Genomic DNA, 7,864 nt, shown 5'->3' with positions numbered 1-7,864 from the left:
CTCTCACACACACTCACACACACACACACTCACACACTCACACGCACGCACACACTCACACTTGCACACCCACACGCACACTCACACTCACGCACACTCACACTCACTCACACTCACACACACTCATACTCACACACACTCACACACATACACTCACACTCACACACACACACTCTCACACACACTCATACTCACACACACTCACACATACATACACTCACACACACACACACTCTCACACATACACACTCACACACACAGCCCTCCTTACGGGCCCGATGACTGCTGAGGCTGTTTGGGGAAGCCTCTCTCTGTCTTTCCTGCTTCCCTGTTTGCGGGCAATGAAGCAACGGATGTGCAACTGCGGTCCCGAAGCAGAAGTGGGTGGAGGTATTTGCCAACCTGTCCCTGCCCATTGCTCAGGAGCCAGAGCTTTGCAGAGGGGGCTGGGGCCAGCCCTCAAGTACCCTCCCATTGAATTCATTAGATGCTTATGGAGCACACACTGTATGTGCCCCAGGCAACAAGTGGCAAGGGCTGTAGCACAGATCAGAGACTGCCAGGATGTGCTGCTCGCCAGCTGTGTGACCTTGGACAAGTTACTTAACCTCTCTGAACTTTACTCTCCTTTTTGGTAAGAGGCCCCCATCTCGGGCCATTGCTGTGAGGTCATCAGGGCAGTGCTGGCATGGTACCTGACACGCAGTGAACTGCAGTACGAGACAGAGGAGGACCCACCACAAAGTCACTTGCCCAGGAAACTCAGAAGATGTGCATTTGGCTCCAAAGGCTCAGCGTCTCTGTGTTGTCACCCAAGGAGTCTCTCGCTCAGGTTTTCTTAATGATAAACTTTGCAGTTACAGCTGGACACATAAGAGGACTGGCTAGAGCTGAGTCTTGATTAACAGAGGGGGTCTGCGTCCCTGTTTTCCATGGCAGTGGGCCGACCGCCACCCCCCCAGGACTGAGGACAAGAGTGGACAGGTTTCTGCAGGGCTGGGGCAGGAGAGGTGGGGCTCTCTGTTCCCCCAAATGAGTCACCCCAATCCTGGGCCCCGACGTGGGGGTCCTGGTTCTCTGAGTCTCGATGCTATGTTGGGGGGTGACCTGGTTTCTGGTAGAATGTCGGGGGGCGAGAGTCACCCTCAGAGTCCCCTGAAAGGCGGGCACACGTGGAGCAGCCTGGCTGTGGTCCTGGCGTGGCCCCGGGGACACCCACATCCTGAGCCAGCGGCGGGGCAGAAGCCCACTGAGCCGGTCTCCGACGCCGCTGGTCTTTGAAGAGCTCAGGCCCCCATGAGAGCCAGCTCCCGGTTCTTTCCTGAACGTTTCTTGGGTCTTTAAATGAGCCTCGGCTTCCTGAGAAACGACTCTCAGGGTTAATTACCGTAACCGGGATCCCTGGCTCAGGGAAACCACGGCCGCCCTAGGCCGTCCCCAGGCCGTCCCCAGCGCCAGCAAGCAGGGGCCTGAGCGGCCGGGCAGGGCGGGTCAGAGACAAGAGCTTCTGTGAGTAACACGCTCCAGACGTGCTGGCGGCTCAGCCTCACGTCCGTTTATTCAACTCTCTGCCTGACACATCCCCAAGGGAGCTGCATGTGTGCAGGAAATGGGTGACGGAAAGGAAGAGCAATCAAGGCATCAAGCAGGGAAAATTCCCAAGAAATAAAGTCCACGGGGAGAGCGAGCACCTGTGTGACCCTGAGGACCCAGCTCTCGCCTGGGGGTGAGCCCAGAATCAGGACTGAGTTTCCCAGCAGCCAAGGCAACAAGGGGACCAGGTCGCCCTCCAATTCGCATTCTCAAAAGGGAGGAGGCGTGACCGAGTGATCCTCACCGCATGTGAGGCCATGGAGCAGCCGTGTCCTAAAGCAGCTCGCAGCATCCGTTCAGCGAAAGCCCTCCTGTGGCTGAGCCTCTGTCTGCTCACCCGCAACAGGACAAGGATCCCTACCTTCCGATTATTTCAGGCCTCGAGTGGGCCTGGCAGACAGAGGGACCCACATCTGCTCCTTTCTCTATTTCCTGTCCCCTGTCGGACTCGTGCCTTATTGGTCCTCTGCCAGGTGCCTATTTAATCCTCACACCCAGTAGGGACACAGTTGCCCTACTATGTGTCCAGCTTGGCTGTGGACTCTGGGTATTTAGAAGCAAGTGAGCAGACGGGGAAGGTGTTTAGAAGCTACACCAGCTTCCGTGTCCTCAGTCCTAATTGGAGGTAGGAACCGCGCGTGGGCAAAGCAACAGCACAGGAAGCCCAGAGACGACGCATCCATACGTGCCGAGGTCCTAAGCAAAGCCACTAGCAAACCAAGCGTTAAAAAATACAATGGTAGATGACATAATGACAGACCAAGAAATGGATGCCGGGGATACAAGCTCTGCCTGCGGACACGCAATTCATCAGGTGAATAGAGTGGGGGACACTTCTGCGTGGCCATCTCCATAAATTGTATAAAACAGCTGATAAAATTATCACTTGTGATGTCAAAACAAGCTTGGAAAGGAGCATCTTTCACCCAGTAAAGGTCAAATACAGTCGTGGCTCTCAAAGTGTGGTCCCTGGACCAGCAGGACCACATCCCCAGGGGGCGGGTGTGAAAATCCTCAGGCGCCACTTGGATCTTCTGAATCAGAAACCCAGGAGGGTGGGCTGGGGAGATAGCTCAGTTGGTAGAATGCTCGCCTCACAAGCACAAGGCCCTGGGTTCGATCCCCAGCACCGCAAAAAAAAGCAAACCCAGGAGGGAGGGGCGGTGATTTGTGTTTTAGAGGCCACCATAGTGCTGCTGAAGTTTGGGAACCACTGATCCACAAGAAACCCACACTGATACCAAACCCAAGTCCGAATGGTCACTGCCCGAAAAAGGACCCCGCGAATCCAGGACAAGTTGAAGTAAGCTAGCAAGACTGAGAGATGGTGGGCTTACGTCCTGAAAGACCATCTCAACTTCAAGTAGGTTTGGGGGTTGAGGCCCTGGGTTCAATCTCTAGCCACCCCCCTGCCTACTCCTCCAAAAGTATTTGCCGACACAAGTTTTAAGCTCCTTTTATCTTTAGGAGGAAATGTTTAAGGAAACCTCAGTGGCCGGTAATCTGTTGATTTGCATCAGTCTTGAGAGGGGAGGAGAGAGATTAGGGGACTTGTAGGTAAACCAACCTCGTGCTGCTGGTTTAGATGACCAGCCAGAGCTGTGTGCTCAGAGGCACCGGCTTTCTCCAGCGAAGGATCACCGGAAGAGTGGCTATAACAAAAACGTCACACTTGATGACAAAATGTTCAAAGCAGTCCTTCTAGGGCAAGAATGCTCTCAATACTTTTATTCAGCTTTGAACAGAAGATTATTGCCAGAGAACTTTAATATTAGAAAGGAATTATTATATAGTTAGAAAATTCCAAAGAATCTCCAAACTGTAAGAATTAATAGGAGGATTTATCAAGACTATGACTATAAAATCAACATACAAAAAGCAACCATATTTCCTCTTGCCAAGAAGAAACAGAAAATGACAAACTTTAAGTATATGTATAATAACATCAAAAAGTAAAAAATAAAAAGCAAATATTAACAAAAGTGTGCAAAACCTTCATGGAGTATACTATACATCCATATTGAAAAGACATTAGAGAAGATCTCATTAACAGTGGTATACCATGTTCATAGATGGGGAAACCCAATATTGAAAAGATGGCGATTCTCCTCAAGATTTACAAGGTAAGGTAAACCCAGTCAGAATCTTTGCAAGGGTGTGTGTGTGTGTGTGTGTGTGTGTGTGTGACAGAGAGAGAGAGAGAGAGAGAGAGAGAGAGAAACTGATTCTAAAGTTTATACAGAAGTGTGAAGAACAGAGACCAACTAAGTCTCTTGAAGATGAAAAGGTGAGAAAACTTGCCCTACCAGGCATCAGGACATATTACAAAACTTTGTCATTAAGATAATGCATAACTTATGCAGAAATAGACAAATCATTTAATTACACAGTACAGGGGTCAGACGTCTTATTATGGAGTGATAGGAGTTGTCTATAAATCCTATATTCTTGTCTATCACCATTGACAAGTCTAACATACTGTTTCTCATTCTGTGTCTAATCAGACATTCTTCGTTTCGATGTAGTCTACCATTCTGTTCCTTTATTATTTTATGCTTTGTGAGCCAACATTTAAGATATATAAATAACTCCTACCATTCAATAAACACAAGAGAAAGACAAAGAGGAACCATCAAATGGAAAAATAAGACAGACCTGGTACAGGTGCAGGCCTGTGACCCCCAACTACTCAGGAGGCTGAGGCAAGAGGATTGCAAGATGGAGACCAGACTGGGCAACTTGGTGAGACTCTCTCAAAATAAAAAGGACTGGAGATGTAGTTCAGTGGCAAAGCAACCCTGGGTTCAATCCCTAGTACCCCCAAATAAATAGATAAGCAGATAGACAGACGAGGGAAGGAGCTCAGTGGTAGAATTCTTGCCTAGCATATGTGAGGCCCTGGAATCAATTCCTAGTACTGGAAGAAAAAAAAGACAAAACTTTGAATAGTCCCTTCACAAAATTGGAAACACAGTTTTCCAATAAGCCAGTGAAAAGATATTCAACCTTATTAGTTATCAAGAAAGTTCAAATTGACACCATAATGATATACTAGAACATTCTCACCAGGTAGGCAAAAATATATACATACATACAGTAGACCTGTGGCCAAGGATGTGGAGCAACTGGAACCTCATAATTTCTGATGGGGATAAAATTGATACAACCACTGAAAAAGCAGTTTGTTGCTGCCCAGTAACACTGACAATGTCCATGCCCTGTGTCAGAAATTCAGCTCCTAGAGAATTAAATCATTCCTCATATTGTATCCTAGGAAACAGGAATAGTCCTAGGAACATTGATCATATTATCTAAAAACCAGAAACAATGCACTTTGCTAGTAGGACAGATAGCTAAATTGTCACATATTCATACCATGGGATATTAGAGAGTAATGGTGATATGTGAGTTTATAGCTCATACATAGACATGAATGAATTTCATCAACACAGCTTGAATGAAAGAGCAAGTCACAAAAGAACAAAGTGTGCTTTCTTTTACATAAAGACCACAAACACAAAGGCAAAACTAAACAATAATGTAAAAATCATAAAGAAAAACAAGGAAATGATGATCACAAAATTTGCATAATTGCTCATTCTGAGGGCAGGGGAAGTGGTCAGGGAGATGACCAAACATCTCCAAAGGCACTGAAGGCTTTCAATTTCATTAGCTGGGTGGCATTTACACAGTGTTCACTTTAATATTGTTCTTTAGAAAAGTACATACGTTTACACACTCCTCTGGATATTTGGTACATTTTGCAATTTTAAGAGCTGCAACTGATATAAAGGCAACCATGGGATACATGAGTGGGTCAGGTTGCTCCACACCACTCACACTGGCCAGACCAGGAGGAGATCCTGGCCTCCTGTGGCAGATGGCAGAGGACTACGCAACCCAGGGGGGCGGGGTGTCGGGGTGGGTGGCACAGGCCAGGTGCTTGATGCCCGCACACTGATAAGCAGACCGTGATGCCACTGCTGAGCCATCTCTTTCTGGAAGAGTCCTGGGCGCGTGGGTAGGGCAGCTGTGTCAATGTCTCCCGGCTAGGGGAGGGGAAGGCTGTCACTGCAGGGGAGAGGAGCCAGGAGTGTGGGGGTTCCCCAGGGGGCTCAGGGCCCACGGTCCGGGGAGCCGTAAGCAGAATGCCCTCCTGGCTCTTCCCGTGGGTGTGTTCCTGGCCGTGCCACCTCACGGGTGGCGCCCACCGCCCCATGCCGCCGCAGAGTGCCGGTCCGCCCGCCCTCCCCAGCTCCCTCCTCCTTCGGGGCGCGGACAGCAGCCTCCGCCTGCCAGCTCCTGGCACCAAAGTCACTGGCCGAAGCGCCAGGGAATGAAGATCTTCAGGAGCGGCCTCACCAACGACCGCAGGGAGGGGGCGTGCAAACGCCCGCCCGGCTCCCTTGCTCCTGGGCGCCCACCGGCCTCCCAGCGCCGCCCAGTGGGCGGAGCTCCGGTTGCCCGCCGGTGCTGACCCTGCCGCCCCTCCTGGCCGGTCTCCCGATCTCTAGGGCACTGCCGGCACCTCCCTCTCGACTCTGGGGGTGTGGCTCAGTGGCCGATTGCCCCTGAGTACCTGGTACCCCCGCCCAGAAAAAAGGAAAGCAAACGAGGCTGCTATCTTATTCTGCATCTACTTGCCCTTTGTCGCCTTAGCCAATGACAGCTCCTCCCCAGCCTCGGTTTCCCCATCTGCAAGGAACGGAAAGCTCAGCGCCCCTCTGTGCCTTCCTCTAGTGTTCCAAATGGTAAGTGACCCCGTGGGCGTTCAGAATCCCACTCTAATGTGTCCATGCTGCTGAATCTTATGTGCCTACCTGGCTGGGTGCTGGTACCCAGATGTTTGGGCAAACACCCGCGTGGGTGTTGCTGTGAAGGTGTTTTTTATGAGATCAACATTGAAATCAGCAGACTTGGGTGAAGCAGATGACCTCCATATGTAGTGAGCCTTGCCCAATCAGGTGAAGGCTTTAAGAGAAGAAGACTGAATCCTCTAGGGAGAGGGGGATTCACCCAGAAGACGGCCTGTGGACTCCTGCTGCAGCACCAGCTGTGTGTCTCAGCCTGCGGGACAGACTGTCTCTGTTCCTGCCTCTCTCCTTATACATACATAGACAGAGCGCAATAGGTTCTCAGATCAATATCCATGTGCACATATTTATCTATCCATGCACAGATAGATATTTCCCATTGGCACTGTCTCTCTTTGTCCCCAGTGCCTGGCAAAGAGGGTGTGTTGAGGGCCGTCTTGGACAAGATGGCGCCTGGCAATGACCCAAAGGGCACTGGATACCAAAATAAGGAAGTACCCCAAAAGGTTGCTTGCCTACTAGATCCTTGGAGACTTATGACGTGTTAGCGCCAAGGCTCTAGGATTGGCTATCTAATATCATGCCGCGCGTGGACAGCTCGTGATCCACATAGTGCTATGCTGACATTCCTCTGCATGCTCTTCTGCGTGAGAGAAAGCTTTGCTATAATTGGCTGATAAGCTAGTAGCCTTGGGGAGGAGAGAGGGAGAGGGTAGAAGAAGGGAGATAGTGGCAGAACAAAGGAGGCGGGAAAACAGGGAGGACACAATAAATCTGGTCAACTAAAGATTGGTGGTGTCTCATTTCTCCATGCCAGTTCCGCTGGACATAACAAGGGTGACTCTGCAGAGGTCTATTGAATGCATAAAAGACCAGAGAATTATCTAGAAAAGCCTGCGTTTCTATCTCTGCAGACAGCAAGATCTGGGCTCTAATCCTGGTCTCTTATGGGATCTTAGTTCAGTCTCTCACTCTCTCTGAGTCTTAGTTTCCTTGCAGAACGGCACCGACCACCCCTTCCTCTGGATAAGTGAGAGGATTGGGTGAAGAGAAGCAGATCAGGGTCCTAACTGTCGTGGGAGAAGACACGTCTCCAAAGGCCGTGACTCAGGACAGCGAGGTTCTTGGCATAAGTGACAGAAAAGGATTTCAGCATGTGTCAGTCAGAGGCCCGGACAGAGGTTTATTAGGAAGTAGGTCCACATTCAAGGGAGAATGGGCACCTCCAGAGGGACAAAGCAGGACATCTGCCCTCCAGGGAGAAAGCTCCTGCATCCTCAGGGAGACAGCAGGCCACTGGCGTGGGGAGTTAATGTCTATAGAGGGCCAGTGCTAGGGACTGGGGATGCAGCTCAGAGGAGACCACCTGCCCGGCAGGCACAAGGCCCTGGGTCAATCCCCAGCACCACCAAAAACAAAATCAGAGCCAGGCATGGTGGCAAAGCCTGTAATCCCAG

The sequence above is a fragment of the Sciurus carolinensis genome, chromosome 1 (assembly GCF_902686445.1).
Source record: "Sciurus carolinensis chromosome 1, mSciCar1.2, whole genome shotgun sequence".
In the NCBI taxonomy this organism is placed as follows: Eukaryota; Metazoa; Chordata; class Mammalia; order Rodentia; family Sciuridae; genus Sciurus; species Sciurus carolinensis.
This window is presented reverse-complemented; position numbering follows the sequence as displayed.